Source organism: Arvicanthis niloticus, chromosome 15, assembly GCF_011762505.2.
Source record: "Arvicanthis niloticus isolate mArvNil1 chromosome 15, mArvNil1.pat.X, whole genome shotgun sequence".
Classification (NCBI taxonomy): Eukaryota; Metazoa; Chordata; class Mammalia; order Rodentia; family Muridae; genus Arvicanthis; species Arvicanthis niloticus.
The window spans coordinates 72,921,986-72,941,806 of record NC_047672.1 but is presented as its reverse complement, the minus strand read 5'-3'; the positions used below and the strand labels follow the sequence as shown (position 1 = coordinate 72,941,806).

General features: G+C 39.4%; 1 long non-coding RNA gene and 1 other non-coding gene across 2 annotated transcripts; one reads left to right on the top strand and one right to left on the bottom strand.

Annotated features, from left to right (window-relative positions):
- Positions 1–2,874: 2,874 nt before the first annotated feature.
- Positions 2,875–19,682, top strand: LOC143434451 (uncharacterized). The gene is made up of 3 exons (XR_013103927.1): positions 2,875–2,962; positions 14,264–14,602; positions 18,795–19,682. It is a non-coding gene; the product is annotated as an uncharacterized LOC143434451 (long non-coding RNA).
- LOC117721113 (small nucleolar RNA SNORA17) lies at positions 12,726–12,854 on the bottom strand. Its single transcript, XR_004608385.1, has one exon. It is a non-coding gene; the product is annotated as a small nucleolar RNA SNORA17 (small nucleolar RNA).
- Positions 19,683–19,821: the final 139 nt, after the last annotated feature.

Genomic DNA, 19,821 nt, shown 5'->3' with positions numbered 1-19,821 from the left:
GGCAAGTGAAACCATCCAGAAGCACGTTTTAACTGAGCACCGCTGGCAGGAGCCCTGAGGCACCCAGAGACAGGAGAACAGGGCTGCCAGGTTTTAATGCATTTCTCCACGCTCAGCACCAAGCCAGAAAAAGTAGGCATTGCTTGTAAAGAAACCAGCTAATGGTAATGTCAGAAATGGTAGTCTTTGCCTGAGTTGGGGAGAAGGGCGTCAGAAGGCAAGATCCAAAGGGAGACCTCTGTGGTCATTTTATTACAAAAGATTTTTTTTTTCCTGCCTCTTACCAAAGCATAGTTTCATCAAATAGGAAGGACCTAACTGCCTGCTGGTCTCCATTACTTCCAATCCTCCCAAAGTTCAACAGTTACGTTTAAAACACACACACACATATTTATACATAAGACTGGAGCAAAGTACCATGCAGGCTACAGGCTGTAGATCCTTAGCCTAATGTAATCCTAACACCACCACCGGAAGATACAAAACTCTTCCCCCATTTCACAGGGGAGAAATCAGAATAGCTTGTCCCAAGTAAGACAAAAGCTGACCCGAAAGGTTCCTGGCTTGCCCTAGCTTGGAAGGAAACCAGGAAGACCACCTACTTCGGACAGGCCAGAGAGACACCTGCCTCCTCCTCCAACCTAGATTAGGTTCGGTTTAGCTGCAGCATCCATTGTGATAAAGCTTGGTCAGAGCAGCTGTTTAAATTAAAATTTGAATTCTTCAGTCACATTAACCACGTTTTTAAGTAACCCACGGTTACATATGGCTAGCAGGTATTGAATTAGTGCAGACTTGCCAACTATTAAACAGCACTGTCATTTACAGAAGAGAAAAGGCCGATGTGAAGTCTAGTCATTCAATTACATTTGCCAACTGCCTCCTATATACCAAAGTTCTGGATGCCGTGCTCTGAGCTGTAGCCGCCATGTGCTGGACCACATGGAACTCAGAATCTAGTGCTGGGAGAGGTTAAATTCAAAGAGGAGACAAAACGGCTTCTGACAGGAAAATGTTATGCAAAAGCAAAACAGACATATATAGTTTACAGTGCAAAGAGGATGCTCTCCACTGGGGCGTTGGGGAAAGCTTCCCTGAAAGATTGCAGGGAGAGCTAGAACTTTTCAGCGTGGAAGGCCCCGTGAACATGTGAGCTCGTGGGAAAAAAACGCTGCGGCCAGGAAACCAGAGTTCAAAGGCCCCGAAGCAGCACTGTGCTTGGACGTTCAAGGCTCAGGAAAGGCAGCGAAAAACAGGAAGGATGCTGGGGACTGAAGCAACAGATTCGGAACACCTGGTAATGGGGAAACTCCGAGCCAGAAATTGTTTGTAAAGAGCCAAAAGTTAGGTTTCTGGCTTCTCACCAGTTTTTAAATACATATGTACATACATACATACATGCATACATACATACATATATACATACAATAAAGTATTTCATTTCCAGCACAGTTTCTAGCGTACTTGAAGGAAGATTAGCTCATTCATTAGTTCACGTGATAATTGAACAACTATGGTAGGCAAAACCTTTTGTTAAGCTCAGGGAAAAAGCAGTTCCTGCCCCATTGATGTTACCTTTCAGTGGGAGAGACAGATATCAACTATAGATATCAATTATAGATCACTTACAGAGTTACAGCATTGATACATGCTCTCGGGAAGTAAAGCATGGCAGGAAAAAGAGGGCAGCATTGGCTTGTGTGAGGAGGAGCTGACTTAACAAAGAAGAAAGTGTCTCTCAGGCAAAGCATCTCTATGCAAGAAAGAACCTGGTGGAAGGGGTGACGAGAGCTCATGCAGATGGAGAAGCTACCAGTGCAGGCAGTGCCGCCTGCTGCAGGATTTGTCTCTGAGTGAAGACAAGGGAGGGGCAGGGAAGACATGGTAAGCCAGCGCCCACTGTGCTCCTTGAATGCACCTAAAAGATTATCCTCATTATAAAGCAGTGAAAATAGATGCCAGGGACAGGTGACACTGCAACCAGGGCAAGAGTTGATGACTCAGAGATGAGGTGAAGAAACTGAGAAGCATTCAGATCCACACTTAGGGGCTTGGGTTACAGCTTGGGTGATGTGGCTGGAGATGAAATAAAGGGAACAGATGTGTTCAGGACTGCAGACAATGCTCAGCCTTTTACCTCTTGGTAAGTTGTGGCCATCAGGGAAGCTATTTTTTTTTTAAGTCTTTTGTTTTTTTATTTAGGTGAATAAAGTGTAAAAGAAACCTGAGTATAAAATGTGACCTATTCATTTGAACTGGAGAGATGGCTCACTGGTTACCAGCACTGACTGCTCTTCCAGATGGCCCAGAGTTCAGTTCCCAGCACCTACATGATGCTCATATCTGTCCTAGGAGATCTGTCAACCTCCTCTTGCCTCTGTTCATACCAGGCTTGCACATGGTACACAGTCATAGCATAGATACAGATAGAACACATGAACTAAATTATTCTTGCACAGTGTCATGGAGTGCCCTGGATCAGCTGCACCCACAAAGCATTAGACAAAGGTTTCCACAGCCATTTGAGCAGTTACTCTTCCCCAGAGCATGGAGTAGACCTCAGCACGGTGTTTGGGATGATGTTTTTCTTTTTCCTGTTTTTAAATTTTAGTTAAATGAAATTATACATTATAGTTTATTTCATATCTGGCTTACAGATCATGGTTATGAGGATATCCATGCTGTTTCATGTGGCAAAGAATTATTCATTTTTATGAATATATATCATAGACAAAATCACCACTCATTATTAATACAGGTTTGAGTTTTCATTTTGGAAATATGTTTGTTTTGAATATTGTTCATCTCTAAGCACTGTGGCTTAAAACACCTCTTGCATACGTCTTTTGGTGAAACAAATGTATATCCATTCCAGATAAGAGCGGGAGAGTTGACTGTTGGGGAAGGAACCTATTTCAACACTGGTTCAGCAGAAATGAAGAGGACTCCTGACATGTTGAAGGTGATGTAATCCCAGGAATCCCTAGATAACAGAGATCCAGCCCACCCAGCGCTTTGATACATCTGCTCACTTTGGTAGTCCTTGGATTTCCTCTTTGGTGACCTTGTGGGGTGTGGGACAGGAGATAAAGCTTAGGTCCCAGGTGGGAAGGATGATAGGGTTGTGCTACTCAAAGTGGCTTTGCAGATCAGTACACACACACTAGTGCTGGCCCAGAGATATGCACAGACATGGGGTGTTTAGAAACTCTCACAGTAACTCCCAAATGGTATTCTGTGTTTATAGTAATTCATCTTAATTCTACGCTATGAAAGTGTCTATCTGTGACAGAGTACAAAAGGTTTACAAGGCATGAGGAGATACATACATAAAACTGTGGCCCATCCTCAAATCTTTAGACCCTTAGTAGAAGAATGAACTAGAAAAAGCATGTTTTCTGCATCATCTCCTCAGAGGGTACAGACTTTGGGGAATCATCTCCCTCAAATTTAAAACAATACTTTAAGAACTTCTGGCTCCAATCACACTTTCATTTCATTGGAAAGGTCTCAAGCCAAGAATTTGTTTCCTGTGTTTAAAGGGTCTCTACACACCTTAAAGTGTCTCTAACCGACTTACAGAAGTTAATCCAAAACATCTCTGGGGAGGGAAAGAGCAAAACCTCCAAGTCAGGCTTCAAAAATTTCCAAAAGCTAAGGACTCCTGAAACACCTGCTCACAATAAAAATCACCAAGAGCAATACCCAATGAATGATTACAAACAGCAGACAACCAGAACCAGGCCAACAAAGGCCTCTGGCATTAGAATTATCAGCTATCAATATAAGATAATAAAGTTAGAAAAAATTAAATGACATTTCAAAACAGAACTAAGAACATAGGGACCATCCAGAATAACCAGGTGGTCTCAAAATGGAAAATGTGTGTGTGTGTGTGTGTGTGTGTGTGTGTGTGTGCTACATACAGCAACACATACAGCAACTAGATCCAGCATAAAATGTAATTTTATAGGATTATTAGGTTTAAAGAAAGTAAAAAAGACCCAAGAGGTTAGGAAACCTTTAAACAAAGAAAACTCCTCTCAGTACTTTGCAGGACCCTAAGCAAAATGTGCCAGTCTGTGTTCTGAGTGTGGGAAAGCAGATTTTTTTTTTAAGTCATTGCTGTATTTACTGGAACTATGTGAGAGAAAGCCCAAAAAGTATATACAGGGCTTTCCAAATATGTGGGAAGTCAGTACAAGGCAGCTGGCCCAGCACATACAATCCGTGTGCCAAGGCTACTGTCATCTACAGAAAACACAGTAATATCAGGCCCATGTTTTCTCAGAGAACCTAGAAACAGGTTCACATGGCAATACACTTTAGTAAGATTGGAAAAATAAGTAAGACATTTTGATAGCAACTACTCCTCTCTATCTTTTCCTAACTCCTCCATCACATTTATCTTTATTTATAAAGCTGACTGTTACGAGAGTGACTGACAGCTTTTTGGGTGTGACTAAATAGAAGTTGACTTGGAGAATAATCATGTTTTAGTTTAGTGAGTATTTAGGTGGTTTGATTAAATTTGTGGTTGCTTACATTGTTAACAAATGACTTCAAGGAAGACTTTTGTTGTCCACTGTTGACCTAACTGGAGCTAGGTGGGAAGTTCTGAGCCACAGCTAACAGTGGAAAGTAGTTCACCTTTCCTTCTGACACTTCCAAATGTAGTTCCGCATTGTGACAAATCCCTGTAATCCTGCATTTTGTAGGATGACATAATAGGATCCAGGACAACAAAGGTCTGTCAAGGTGTTCTCTGTCGGGAATACATGAAATCATGTGGGTTTTTTTTTTTTTTTTTTCTACAGATATAACCTGAAACTCAAATAGAATAACTGTATAGTAAAGTCACAAGTCCATAGTCCCAATACTATCAATCAGCTGGCATAGGTAACATTTTATAAGTGAAGTCTCCTGTTTCATGACCTCAAATCTACTGAGACACATAGACAGTGCCTGTGACATGCATTGTTCTGATAGTTCCAGAAAATGTCTCACAAAATTGCTAACAGTGTAAGAAAAATTAAAGAAAAAGTATTCAGATGACAAATTTTCTGATAAATTTATTGGTAGGACGATGTGTGCAATATTAGCTTGTATCATTTTGTGATATTCTATTTGACTGGGAAACAATGACTTTTCTAAATACTGCATATAAACAAAATCATAAACTTTTTTAGGTTTGTGTTTAGCTTCTTTTGCTTAGCACAGTATTTTGAAGTTCATGTTATAGAGAATGTCAATAATTACTTTGGGGGTTTTAATTTGTTTTCTGGTGCTAGAGGTGAAACAAAGGGCCTCACACATGCTTTGCATGTGTGTGCAAGTGTTTGTGCACTGAGCCACACCCAAGGTCACTTTTTTTTCCATTGCTAAAGCAGTATGCATGGTATATCATTCATGGCTCCTTATGAAGGACACTGCCAGGAATATTTCCATGGCACTCTGTATAAGGTATGCACACTCACTTTTCTTGAGTAGATACTTAGATGTGTGCACAGATGTGTGGAACAGAGATTCTCAACTTTGCCTATGTGATCAGCCACTTTGGTGGACTGATGGGAGTCTATGGGGCTCTTCTTAAGTTAATGCTGAGATATTTTAATACCTTTTTGATAAAATATTTAAAACTTGAAAGAAAGAAATCATGTTAAAATATGGCTATAATTAACATATTAAAATGCTATAATATATGAGTGATGTTTTCATGAGCCTTTAAAACAAGATATACAAACAACATTAGTAATTAGTAACTTCAAAACTATGGTGAGCTTAGCCTATATTTTATGTTCCCTGCATCCTTGTAGTACACAATATGGAAGTGCCTGTGATCTCTCCTCATGATGGTGGTACAGTAATGTGGTTACTGGGCAGCCTTATAACTGCAGGAAATCCCTCAGCCCAAGCCTGATTCTCAACCTGTGAAGGACTTGTGTAGAACATTATTCTACAGTGAATGAGAATGAACTATTCTCACAAACATAATATTTCGCTTAAAAATTAAGCTCAATATAAGAAAATATACACTTACATCAAATTTAGATAGACAATAACTACTTGTTATTTAAGCATTCACGGGTAGACAGTGGAATAAGAAAATGTATGAGAATGACGAATTTAGAATGATAATTACCTGTAGAAAGGAGAAAGGGATGTTTTATTTAACCATATACTGTAGCAATATATGTTTTAAATAGGTTAGATGGATAGATCTGCTGGTGTTTGTTTTATATGTTGTTTTGTGTATTATACATGTAATGCATCTAATACATTTTCATACATATATACTATTTCATAATAAATTATTATAATTAATTAACTCTTAAATTGTGTAAAGAAGGATTCTATTCCCACTTAAATGTTACTTGTACATTAAATCTGTTAATGAACATGTCTGAAATACTAATCTATAATTAAATTATGGAATGAAATCTGGAAAGGAAAGTATGTCGCATTGTCTCTCGCATCTTCAAATATGTTGAATATTCTCAAGGTAGTTTGGTGAAATTTTAAAGCGGCCTTCAAATTCTTTTAGAGATATTTAATATCTCAAAATTGTTTTTTTTTACTATTCTATTAACTTGAGCTCCTTTGGAATTTTCACGGACATCATTGCCAGGTAACTTTTTAAATTCTGTACAGTCTTATTTGTAAATTAGAACTGACAACCCTTTTTGGGTATAACTAAGCAAACCTTAATTCAGTTTAGTTTGATCAAAAAGTGATTTATTGATTATGAATACTGAAAAGCCCAGAGGAAAATTTACCTGTAATCACAGCTGAGGAAGTTTTACCTGTATGCACAGCTGACGTAATGTTGCCAGGTTCTGCATTTCTTCTTATTTCCCTTTCCTAGAATATCACAGGTCTCATGCAGAGCCTGGCATGTGGTAGACCCTGGCAAATCCAGACTTGTTTTATCATTAGATAATTGAATCTGACTGGGCTGGCCAAGAGTCAGTCACATGTCAACCCTCCAACCAGTTGTTGCCATACAAGTGCCCATTGTCCCAGTCTGGGGTGTCACTCCTAGACCTAGTGCAAGAGCTACATAGACATGGTCAGAAGCACATGCCCAAGAGGGAGAAGGGAGGCCTCCTGACGGCCATGTACCAAAAGAAAGGCGGGGATGCTAAGCAGTAGCAGAAATGAGCATCCACGCTGTTGACTGAGGCTGCATGCATCCTTTCACCCATCCTATGTCATGTCCCCTCAACACTGCACAGGATGTCACAATGCCTGACAGCATTGTCGAGTGCTGAGACAGACTCATTTTCACAAGTGACATTCAAGGCAAGGTAGATTTTAATTTGCTTTTGGTTATTATTAGTATTTACTTTGGGTGGTGACCAAACCCAGGGTGAATTATGAACATTATAAAGAGACTCTGGACCACTGAGCAATACACTCAGCCTAATGAATTTTAATTTTATTTAATAAAAGGTCTAGACCACTGTAAAACAGAGGCCAGGATTCCCATGCTCTCTAAAACAACAGCAATAATAATTTTTTTTTTCTGTTCAGATCCTCAGTGTGCAACTTTCATGATGAAATTGTCTATGAATAATATATGTTCCTGAAAGCTTTCTAGTATAGTTAAATAAAAAAGAAGGATTTGTTTAATATTGTTGGGCTCAATGCCATGTATACTGATGTAATGGGAAAATTATTCAGTAGCACTTCACTCTGAGAAAATACTTCCCACATTATCAGTGACTTACTACACCCGAGATTCTAGCACGCTACCTATGTGCTCAGAGCACGTGACCTTGCTTCTGATTTTTCACTACAAAAAGAATTATTTTGGAATCCAATTGCTAATTGATAGTGCTTAGAAATGGAGTTTTCTCTAACAACAACAACAACAAAAAGAGATGAAACTGGAAGGATCTACCAACTTTCTCCAAAGAAAGCTAACATTTACAAAAAACAAAACAAAACAAAAACAACAACAACAAAAAAAAAATCCCCCCCCCCCCCCCCCCCCGTTGAGAGAGATGCTGAGAGCTCTGCTCATGAGAAGTTACACTGAATGCAGTTAATTCATTACATGTAGTTCAGCTATGGCATTCGTGAGCACCAAGCCAGGCCATGGTGATGGGAAAATGATGGAGTTATCACTGAGTGGAGAAACATACAGATATGTTACTCTGCTCTGGTAAATACCGGCTCTCATCATGGGCTCCATGTCTGTGCCGTACACAGGCGTGCTTGATTTGGCGATGTGCAGGTTACAGGGAACATTGTCTTCTGGCTCGGAATTATTGCCCTTTTTCCAAATACAGTAAAATATAGTTAAGGTTTAAGCCTGGCCATAAAGGCCTATTTAGCACACTGGTAAATGTCTGTCATGCCTAGTGAAAGTGTGCGCACCAGGAGGCTCACTCCGAACAGCGGAAACATGTGCAAGAACTAGGAATTTGTACCTTGTTATTGTTTGGGGTTTTTTTGTTTTTGTTTTTGTTTTTGTTTGATTGATTGTTTTGGTGGTGGTGCAGGCTACTTCTAAAAATTTATTTCTCTCATTCTTTGTCTTCATTTGCATTTGAGAAAGTTTTTAAGGCTCAGACAGGACTTGTTCATTCCACACAATTTATCTCTATGAATTCCTTTTTGTGTACTTCACATCTCAGAGACACACAATAAAGCTGCCATTACTTGCCAGTTGCATGAACTTTGATCTTAAATGGGTCATGGGTCACTTTCAAACAAAGGACTAAATGTGAAGTGATAAGTAACTACCATGCCTATGATATTACGAGATTTTATTTTTCACACAGTAGATACAATGACATGTTTTTGTCTTTATTTTTTAGTTAGTGTCCCTAATATGGATGTGGTTCAAATCATGGACAATCTAACAGTTCTGTCAAAGGCAGGTTTCCAGAGTTACTTGAGCTGGTATCACAGCTCTTTTTCCAAATACATTAATGAGAAATTCATTAATATTAAAAACTTAATGACTAAAAAGCCATTTACAAAATTTACCTTAAAATTTAAAGAAATATAGCAATAAAATTTATAAGACTGGTCACTGATAAAACACAGTATCACATGTTTCCTGCCAATGTCACAGAAACTATTGCAAGAAGTAATTTTTAAATGATTTTATTTTTGTTATTTTTATGTGCATTGGAATTTGGCTTGCATGTATGTCTGTGTGAGGTTGTTGGATCCCAGGGAACTGGAATTACAGACAGCTGTGAGCTGCCCTGTGGGTGCTGGGAAATGAACCCAGGTTCTTTGGAAGAGCAACCAGTGTTCTTAATTGCTGAGCCATACTCATGACCCACAAGAAGTTATTGTGAAAGCTTCAAGTTGGCCAACTCATTACTGTTGATATAACTCATAAGAAGATGCTAAACATCACATGCTTGCCATTAAATTGCTAGAGAGGATTTTATAATACAGCTAGTAGTAGAGATTCTGTATGAAGATATGTAAATGAATTTTGGTCTGTGGCTGAATGTGTTGAAAGCCAGGTGGTTTTATAAATAATTGAACAGTACAAATGGCTTGAGTACAGCATCCAGGTTTTGGACCGTATTCAACCCTCTATCAAAACCCCGGTCCTCTGCATGTATAGTGAGCCCTCAGTGGTCCAGAAGACTTGAAGCATTTTGGAGTTTCATTTCATGAGAATTCATAAAGGCAAAAATTCAATAATATGCTCTTAATACAATTCATGAATCTAATAACTGTAAGTTAATTATTGGAGATTACAGTTATAATTTATTTTAAGATGCAATGGGTTGGTTTATGAATTATACAAATGGTAGTTTGGATAAAATTGAAACCGTTAAAATTGTCACTATCATTATTTTCAGAAGAATATGCAGCAGAAGCAGCGAATACATCAAACTTTATCCTAGTAGTGACCAATTCTATAACCATTAAAGCATCCGATTTCTCAAGCATAATCCAGATTTTTGACAATTGCTTTTTCTTTTCCTTCTTTCTGGGAAATTCCTTATTTTAATTCACAAAACTATGGCCTGAATGGTATATTCACAATGTACTAATTCTACTAGTGAATATTTAGTTTACACAGCCTTCCTCTACAATGTGTTTGGAATATTGACAATCACACACACACAAAAATCTTTCATTTAAAAATTAATTTCTAATTTAACACATTAACAATAATATAAATTGTTAACTGTTTGCCTTTTCAGTAGAATTCAAGTCAAAGGTATTTATAATAGTTTTCTGTTGAGTGTGAATAATCCTAGACCTTCGGGGGGTGTCATCAGCTAAGAACTCCAGCAAAGGACATGAATATACATTCCATGGTCTTCTAATGCATAGTTACCAACCAGAGCTCAGAAATCAGTACAGTTAAACACCCACACATTCAAGCTTGACTGTCACATGCAATTCATGTCCTAAAAGGTGTTGTTCCTCATATTCTCTTCAGGAGACCCCAGGCTGGCTAGTATGCTGGCTAGTATGGCCACCCTGCATACTTTGCAAAACTTCTTGGTAGGTGAACTTCAGTTTCTATAAAAGCCATACAGATACCATGATGAGCATTTTCTCCCAAAACAGGACAGTTTGAACTCCCTGTGATGGGAAGTAAGAAATGTTTCTCAGTTAGAAGGTTCAAAGGAACACACTCCTCTATCCAGGGGTCCAGCCACCTTTAACATGGGTGGACAAGTTGATTCATGACTGACAGACTAGTGGGTTATGTGGGGTCATAAGCTTTGCTTTCAGGAACTAAAACCCTAAATTTCGTATGTCACTAAGTGGCACTTTCTGGGAGCTCAATACCAGGCTTGTGTGACAGAACCTTTCTCACTGAATTTTATAGTGAGTCACCAGTGAGTGACTGATAAAGGCATGGCACCATGGCCAGCCCTGGGATTTCCTGGTCAAGGGAAAAGAAAAGAAAGAGGAGGAAAGGACAGTTGCCAACAGAAGAGAGGCCTGTGAAGAGAGGCACCATTGAAAAATATCATTGACCTCAAAATGACCTTTAGTAGGACAATGTTCCAGCTGAAGGATGACTAAGCCTAGTAATCTCTCTCTCTCTCTCACTCTCTCTCTCTCTCTCTCTCTCTCTCTCTCTCTCTCTCTCTCTTTCTCTCTCTCTTTCTCTCTCTCTTTCTCTCTCTCTCCCTCCCTCTCCCCCATCTCTCCCTCCCCCTCTCTCCCTCTGTCCTTTTCCTTGTCACCCTGTTTCTCTCTTTCTCTCTCTCTGCATCTCCCTCTTCCTCTCCCTCTCTCCATTGTTCCTCTCTCTTTCTCTCTTTTTTCCTCTCTCTTTTTTGTCAGGATCTCATATATTCCACCCAAGTTGGCCTCCAACTCCCTATATGGCTGAGACTGACCTTGAATTCCCTGGGTTTTCTGAACTACAGACATGTCCCACTGGCCCCGCTGATGTGGTGATTGAGATCAAACCAGGGCCTCATGTATGATAGTCAAGCACTCCACCCACTGAGCTTCATTCCCAGTCCCCAAAATTAAACATCTGAAAACTAATGTGGAGCTTTATTTCACATCATGCACCCCAATCCCACTCATCTCTTTCTTCTTTCGTACCCACCCTCTACCCTTGCAAACTTTTCCCCACAACAGAGAAAAAATCCCATTGTGGGAGCTGTAGTGTGTCACAGTGTGTCCCACACTACACCCTTTGACCACACATCTTTGCTTGCAAATGCTCATTGCAGTGAGTAAATGGTGTGCTTCAAGGCCTCGGGCTTCTGCTATACTATTAATACAGGAACTTCACTGGGATGATTTTCAGATATCCTGTTGTTGGCCTTTGTCATGGAGATCCCATAGCCTGAGATGTGTAGGGCTGGCCCCTTAATGCAGTCCAGCAATAGGGTAAATGTTAGTGTAGGCCTACTCAAAGCCCGGGACCTGGGAAGTGTCTGAGCAGGTCAACTGGCTCTATTTACATGCTTGGGACCAGATCATCCATAATCCTCACATTCAGGGCCTGCTCTCCTGAGTGCTGCAGCAGGTGAGGGGTAGGGATGGCTTTCCAGCTCTCATGACCCCAGGGCCAGGTCTCCCACTTGCCACAGGTAGTGAGGCATGGAGAGGGGAGGGTATCTCTCACTTGTCCACACCACCTCATAGAGACAACTGATAGAGCCAGGTCTCCCATGTTTGTACGGCTCACCAGAAACTGCAGCTGGCTAGGGGTGGGGTCAGCTCTCCCAGAGTGTCCATTTGAGGAGTGAGCTCAGTTCTGCGCAGCCCTGAGACATCAACATGTCCCTAGGTAGCAGCCAAGACCAGGGTTGTCCACCTGACCGTTGGTGATAACAAACTCCTGCTGCTATAAGGGCATGGACCCAGACCTGGCCCTCTCATGGCAGCGCAGGCCAGGACCCTTCATGGTCCCAGGTGGCATCACCGGCTACTCACATCAGGCTGTTCCTCACTGCCCTCAAGTCTCCAGTTGTGCCTCTTTTCATTGTGCCTACATCCTTCTGTTTCTCTTTCTCTTCAATTTCTCAACTACTTACTTTCTTCTCTTAGTGGTTTCTGGGGGTCCCTGAGTGTCTGGGGTCATCTAGGAGTGCTATGCCCAACTCCATGTATTATGGTGCTAGGCAGGAGTCATCTCAGGCATGGCCTCCCCCTCAACCCTCATGCCTGCATGGTGCCAGTCTGGTGATTGTCTCAAGCTAGCTCCCTGTCTGGACCCTCTGGTGCTGGACTGGTAGCCATCTCAGGCTCTTTTCTTTTCAGAGAAAGGTAGGCCACAAATCATTCAGATGTTTATAGATCAGATCACTGAGGGCAAACAAAGCCTCTTCTCTGCCATCTACTGCTGCACACGTGACACAGCAGCAGCCACACCTGATGCCTCTCAGGGCAGACTTGCAACATTCTTATTGCCTATAGCCCTTATGTTAGACCTCTAGACTCTTCATCTTACATATTTGCTACCCTTTTCACCATATCTGAAGCGTTGCTCATGTTTGATATAAATATATATTTTATTGGAACAATAACTGTCTTAATATTCTTCTAGGTATGCACAAGTCTCTTTTAATGTAGATAGATAGATAGATAGATAGATAGATAGATAGATAGATAGAAAATTGATAGATGTCTCATAATTGGTCACAGAGTTAAAGAGCACATGTATGGCATATTATTTAAGATAGAAATGTAAATATATACCCTCAAATATATTGAAAATTTGTGGCTTGGTGATTGCATCATCTAATATGTACTATTAATTCTAGAAGACATGATTGCATGACCAGCAAAAACTTATTGAATTGCAGATATTGTAGGTGTTAGCTGCTAGCAGTTTGAAGAGCTTGAAGTCAAATTGATAGGGTCTAGTTTTGGTCAGCTTAAATATAAACAAGAAAATTTAAGCCTAGAGGAGAAGAAAATCATGTTTCAAAGATCAAGTAATCAGAAAAATCATTATTAGCCTAGCAAATGATTCTTGACACAGAGGCTCACTATGTAGCTTGGCTTTCCTGGAGCGCACTATCCAGACCAATCTGTCTTAAACTCATAGAAATCCACCTGTCCCTGCTTCCGAAGTGCTAGGATTGAGGTACGCACCATGACACCTGATTGCAGATGAAATCCTAATATTTCAAAGACTGAAATACATTAATTTTATGATTAGATATGCTACTTGACCTAACTACTAAATTAGAAATATTTTTATTCTAATTTATTATTTCTATTCTAATTTATTTTATTTTTCTATAATTTCTAATTTATATTGAATTTCTTACACACAAAGTTGAGGTTTAGGGACCAAGGAAACCCTGAGGCCATATTTTACCATGTGTCAGATAAACTTCCTGTGCTGCCCCAAAGCTCAGTGACTAGTCCATGCTGCATACAGAAGCTTCTCTTACTCCCTTACTATTGAATGTTAAACTATTACAAAGGAAAGAGAACAACAGAGCAACAGAAGCGCAGCGTGATGGTCAATGTGTTACTTTTCAGGTCAACGGTCAAATTTTCAGTTTCCTGTTACACGTTTCACTATTGTAGAACTCTGTTGCTGAGGAGACATTTGTATGCAAAGGCACTCCTGTAATTTCATCTTTAATGCATAGAGCTGTTATTATGGTTTTGTTCTGTAGATACAGATGGTCAGGCTCAGTGAACTTAAAACAACTCAATAGAGGTTCAGTTGAGTAATTACTAGTCATCGAATGCCTAGGATGTGCCAGAGACAGCTAGTAAGTAACAGCCAAAAACTGAACTCAAATCTGATAATTAAATATACTGTCAAAAATGTTGTTCTCAGAATCTTTCTTCACAGAGAGGAACAGGCAACGGCTTCCATCTATTAGAGCTGGCATGTAGCTGAAACATGGTGCCATCTCAGCATGATGCCAGCCTGCCCTTGGCGATGTTAGCTGGAAACAACTGACTATCCTGAAGGGATAAAGATGGACAGACCTGCAAGGCAGAGCTGAAAGCAAGCCAGCCAGTTCCAACCTCTCTGCACCGCCCCTCCCTCTTCTGCACCTCACCTTCTCACCTCTGTATGTTTCTATTTGAAAAGCTGTGAGAAACAAAGTTGCTTCAGTGAAAAGGATGATGGTGGAGAAAGAGGAGGAGAAGAGGAAGAAAGATGGTTAAGGTAAGAGAAAACAAAATGTGCATGTTCTGAAAAGGTTCATATGGACACACATGTGAAAGAGAATTTAAAAATTGCTGAGAATGAGCTGGGGAATAGCTATGTTTGAAAAGAGCATGTTACGTACACATGAAGGCTGAGTCCAGTCCTCAGAACTGATGGAAAACAAAAACAGCTGTAATCAATGACATAACTACAGAGGTGGTGACACGAAGATCCTCAGGGCTCCGTACCAGCCAGTTTAGGAGGTGGATGATATTCCTGAGAATGTCAACCAAGATCAACATTAATATCATTATTATCATTATTATTGAGTTATTAATAGATATTAGTGCCCTCTAGCCTCCACATGCACATACACATGCACACACACATACTTATGCACACACACACACACACACTTAGACACATATGCACACAGACATGCATACAAACACACATACATGTGCACAAAATATTTATATATAAATTAATAATAAACACAATTTAATGATGTATATATGTGTGTGTGCTGAATAACTTTTGAAAGGGCAATCTAAAGTATTTAAGAATTATTACGAAGACTCTATTAATAAAGGAATCTTGATATGGGACTAGCCTATCAAATATTAAACCTACTGTAATACTGTCGTCACAAAAGCAATAGGAATAGGCAAGAAAGTAGTGGAATCACATGGAGAATGAAGGAAAAACCAAGTATACAGGCATCCTGGCAGATGCCGGAGGCCAGCAGAGCTTATGTAATATATACAAATACAGTAGGCCAGCTCTGCAGAGAAAACTACAAACTTCAGTTCTGACTTCCACAAATACACTGAAATAAACATAGACTTGAAATTTAAAAGGCATTGGTTTGTATGATCACGAATGGAGCAATCTTCACAATCCATTATGTAAACTAATAAACAGATTTTATATAATAATTTAAAAGACCTTTTGAGCAAAATATGCTAGAAACATAATGATAGCAAATAAAAATATTAGTTTATTCTGTGATAATGCTATTTCTGTATGACTTATGTTTATATATTTAATCTCCATCCTGTCCTATGAAATAGATATAATGTGTTAAGCTCCAGATTATACACAAATAAAATGGAGTTGGAATTTAAATCTGGACAGTCTGATCCACAAACTGTCCATTAGACTAAATCGCTTTCTCAGTCATGCATTGAGTAGGAAAATGTATGGATAACAATTACGGCCACAGGGATACACTAATTCTGTATCGGCAATACTGAAAGCAACAAAAGACAAGCAGCCAATTAGACATTGAAAGATGATTTATAGAGACAGCTGATCCCTAGAAGAAAAAATCCAGTGATGATTAGTGTGGCCAATACTCATAAGAGAAAAGTTTACCCTGCAGGCCAAAGACAAATAAAAGCAGCAGGCAAATTACAAGGCATGCTGAGGTTGGTTGTTTTCCAAGATGTGGGAAGTCACCATAGTTCCATGCCACTGGTGGAAACCTGCAGATGAGTTAGCCGTCTTGCTGAAGATGTAACAGACCAACAAACTTTTACCTAACAGTCTCTTGTTGGAAATTCGGATAGCAAAGACTGGCATCTTTGATAAGCTCTAAAGTAAAACTGCAGAACCATAAAATTTAACTATAAGGGTATTTGTCACAATATTGCAAAACATGATATATTATTTTACTAGAAATTATCAGTACTCTTATTGATTCCATGGGATATTAGTTGTTCAGAAAAAAAAAAAAGAGTAGATTCATGGTTATTATTTGGAAGGTCCAGGTATTGTGTATAAAAGGTAACTGCTAAATAAAATATAGATCGTGTCTCATTTTTAAAAACTCAGAAAAAAAGAAGGGGTGTTAATATTGATATTGGTTTATCCTGACACTGAAATAAAGCAGGGCAGAATAGAGGGAAGGACTGCTGTCCTGCCTTCCACATCTATAGGCATTCGACAGATACAGAGTATCACACTTGAAAACACTTAGCTGCAAATGAATGCTTGTCTATACAGTGAGTGTTGTGGAAGATACACAAAAACATAAAGGGTAGTAAGCAAGGGTAGAAGAACAAACCTTTGTTTTGTTCTGCTTTAGACTGTTTTATAAACAGGATTTTAAAAAAAAATCTGTTAAATGCAATCTAATGATTTAAAGCTTAATGCCACATTTTAAGAAAATAAAAATTCTAGTGAATGATTCAGGATTTTTTTTCTGCAAAGAACAATCTATTTGAAAGAACTCCTCAGGGCAGCAACGGGTTCTTCTAAAAAGAAGGTAGACATCAGAGTAATTAATAAAAGGAGAAATCATTCACCTGTAGAATACAATGTTATAATATCTGAACTGGCTGGCTATGTTGGAGCAAGAAATACCTGGAAGTTGTTATTAGAGGCAAGCGTGTTATTACAGTAGGGGTGGTGGAGTGAGGACTGTGACTAGAGACCCTGGCAAAGCAATAACATTAAGTAACATAAGTTATTAAGTAGATACAATCTGCTTGGTCTGCATAACACTATTTGTATATGCATGGTTTCAAGGCTGATCACCTGGTACTGGATAACCAATGTTGGGGAGGAGTGCTCTTCCATGAGGAAGACTTCTCCCACTCTCAGCCTTTTTCAGGACACACACACACATACACACACACACACACACATACACACACACAAACACGCACACACATACCAATTTCTTTGAAAGAGTAAGAGGGTAGGTACATGGGAGGGACTGGAGGGAAAAATGGAAGGAGAATGATACAGATATAGTTTCAAATAAAAATGTAAAACTTAAAGCTACAAACCAATAAAAAATAGTCATTTAGAAGCCCTATTTCCCTCTTAATAAATCTACCTTAAAACAGTGGCGTTGGAAGGAAAAGCAGGTGAAAGCAGAGGGTCAGGCGGATAGGAGATTGTAACTGGAGAACAGTCATCCTATAGACATGGGTGAGGCTGTAGGTGGAGGTGTCACTCCTCTCTCATCTCAACTTCTGATGTGAAGTGCTAATTGCTTTAGAAGTAAGAATTCTGAATAACAGATAGGTATATTTTCTCAGGGACTATAAATAGCAAATTTCAACACCTGATGAATCATGTTATTTCTCATCTCACTTAACAAATCCTAAGTGGCAGCAAAAACTCTCTGTGGAAGATTTGTTTCCCTCAGTGCAAAATTGTTGAGATGGAGACATGGACCAGAAAATGGAGCAGAAAGATCAGGAAGGAGAAACTATAAAGCTGTCATCACAAATAACACTCTCTTCTCTGGACCAGGGTAAGAGGGTTCTTGGCCACAAGTGCTCGCCTTTCCTTCTATAGAAAAGGAAACTATCAGAAACTTAGAGATTTAAATTTAAAAGAGACAAATATTAAGTCTCTAGATTATTGGATACATGAAGGAAATGCTATACCGTGTGATGTGTGTCTAGTAGAACTTAAGCAAACACTACAGTAGTCATAGAGTGGGCAGAACTGGCTATAGTAAATGAGATCACACTTCTGCTTCCGAGAGAAGAGAACACCTCAGTCCAGGAAATGCATTTCCAAGATTCCTGCTGTGTGTGGTAACACGTCCCAGTTATACTGGTAATCTTTTAAATGTTGTCTTACATACAGACCAACAGGGAACGTGTACTTTGGTTGATTTTTATGTGTAAAAGTTTTTGTTCCTAAATGGACCCAAGATAGCTCTAAAAAGCACTTAAATTTGAACAAGAACATTTAAGTTGGGAGTAAACTAAGAAGAAATAAAATATGGATTAGGGGAGTAATTAGCACTAAAAATAAGATGCAAAAGACTCATTATGATACCTACTAAACCCAAAGGAGGCCAGAGATTGGTCATCAAGCATGTAAAAGTGACTGAGAAAGAGATGAGATGCATCAAGCACTATTGTACCCTTTGAATAGAAACCATCTCCATGAACCTAAATTTTATTTGTAATGCAGATAATCCTGAATACTTACTGTAGTGCTGAGGACTTTTCTAAGTGTGCTCCATACATTAAATTACTTAATCCTCACAAAATCTACCTAAGTTCATAACATGGTTGACTCCTTTTGTCAAGAAGCCAAACAGAGATATGATTTATTCCTCACTTGTTCCTGGTGAAGAATAAAGCTGAGATGTCATTAAATGTCAACTTAAATAAATAAGGTATAAATGCAAGGATATGTAAAACCTTTGTATATTCATCTATTTCATGTTTTTATTAAGCATCAACAAAGCTGCGAAAACAAACCAAGCAAAAAGACACTCACATTTTCTATAACAAACTGTGTTGTTTGAAACTAAGATGCCCTGGCGACATTACTATGAAACTGACTGCTAAGATGAAAGTTCCTGCAAGTTTGAAATGATACAACCTGATGACACAATTCTCCTGCCATCTCCTTCTAATTAGACTCCTGGGACACCCAATTCGCTGGGCTGAGTGAGGGGACATTTGCTTTCCTTTGGTGAGAAGATGTCTTTGGCGGCGTATGAAGCCCACCAATGTTCTCATTGCCTGGCTGCAACTCAAGAAGTACCACTTCACTTGGCATTGACTCTATTGAAGCAGGAGCGTAACTCAAGCAGTGAAGCTGTGGACCAATTTTAATTACAAGATGCAAATGATCCAAAGTGTGTTTCTACTAATTTGCTTCTAGACCATCATTTAAAAACAAACACAAAGTTTAGTTTAATGAAGAACCCTCAAATTCCCCTTTGGGGGACACCCTTACCTTCTTTCTAAAAACTTCTCAATGTTATTCATTTGAAACGAAAACTCCTCAACCGTCACTAATTTTCATACTATCAAAGGTTATTTCTCCTGGGTGGAAGGCAACATAAACATCATACCGTGGAATTAAAACTAGTAGGCTTGCAACTCTTCTGTGGAAATAAATGGGAATCCTTGCAAGCAGAATAAGGATGTCACACCACTGGACAGTTAAATAAAAGCAATTTTTTTCTTTTCTTTTTATTTGGTTTTGCCGAGACAGGGTTTCCCAGTATAGCCCTGGCTGTCCTGGAACTCACTTTGTAGACCAGGCTGGCCTTGAACTCGGAAATCTGCCTGCCTCTGCCTCCCAAGTGCTGGGATTAAAGGCGTGCGCCACCACTGCCTGGCAATAAAAGTAATTTTAAAGATCTGGTTTCTGTTGCTATTTTACTTATCTGTTGCTTGCTTGTTTTTGTGCTTGGGGAGCAAACCCAGAGCCTTGCTTGTGTATGCCAGGAAAGTAGGAAAGTACTGTAC